Genomic DNA, 858 nt, shown 5'->3' on the forward strand with positions numbered 1-858 from the left:
GCTCGGAGGGGAGCGGAGGTCGGACCCGCTAAGGCCGGGCAGCCGCGGTGTAAAGGAACAGAGATTTGTATTTGGCTCATGGGCTCGGGGGTTCGGTCCGAGGTCGGCTGCTCCAGCCTCTCAGTTGGGGTCATGAAAAGCTCCTCAATATTGTCCCCTGGAGGCCCAGCTGGTCAGCTACTCCTGGCCCTGGGCTGTAGGCAGAGACACGAAGGGGCGTGGTGATATTTTGTAAATCAGAGCGCTCACATAAAAAGAGGATGGAGCCGTGGGAGCCAGGGAGCTCACATCTGGGCTGGGGACCCAGGCATGGTCAGTGCCATCGTGAGCAGTGTCCCTAGGGTGGACACGTGGCTCGTGGCAGGACGGGGCAACTGAGGCAGAAGGGACAGACAAGAGAAATCAGCCAGGATGGCACATGCAAAGGCCCTGTGGTGCGTGGGGATGGGGTGGGAGAAGTGGCTGCATGGAGGAGAGGCATCCGGGCACCAGGAAGCTTGTGCTCAGCAGATCCCCGCAAGGACCGGGACCAGGTTGTGTCCTCCAGGGTGCAGGCCACCCGGCCACCCGTCAGCCTCCCAGGACACCGGGACTGTGTTCACACACGGGTCCCGGGTTTCCTGAGAGCACAGCTCCCCTCGTGAGCTGCTGCCAGAGATGTCGGTGTGCCAGAGAGGGCAGCTCGGCCACAGGGTCGTCATGAGCAAAGGGCCCGGGGCAGCAGCCCACGCGTGGCACGTGTGCGACCGTGCTGTGTGGTCTTCCCGCAGGACACTGGAACAACGCGGACGAAGGGTACCAGCCGCCCCGGCCCAAGCCGCCTGCAGGTAGGGGTGCTGCTCGGCTGCCCGGTCATCC

At 63.9% G+C, this 858-nt stretch overlaps 1 non-coding gene across 1 annotated transcript in view; it reads left to right on the plus strand.

Annotated features, from left to right (window-relative positions):
- LOC104849633 overlaps positions 1–827 on the plus strand; it is a 4,293-nt gene extending 3,466 nt beyond the window's left edge. The window contains exon 4 of the transcript XR_004515778.1: positions 771–827. This is a non-coding gene — a transcript (Xg glycoprotein (Xg blood group)). The remainder of the gene's footprint in view (positions 1–770) is intronic.
- Positions 828–858: the final 31 nt, after the last annotated feature.

The sequence above is a fragment of the Fukomys damarensis genome, unplaced genomic scaffold, assembly GCF_012274545.1.
Source record: "Fukomys damarensis isolate Sample0158 unplaced genomic scaffold, DMR_v1.0_HiC HiC_scaffold_39, whole genome shotgun sequence".
Lineage (NCBI taxonomy): Eukaryota > Metazoa > Chordata > Mammalia > Rodentia > Bathyergidae > Fukomys > Fukomys damarensis.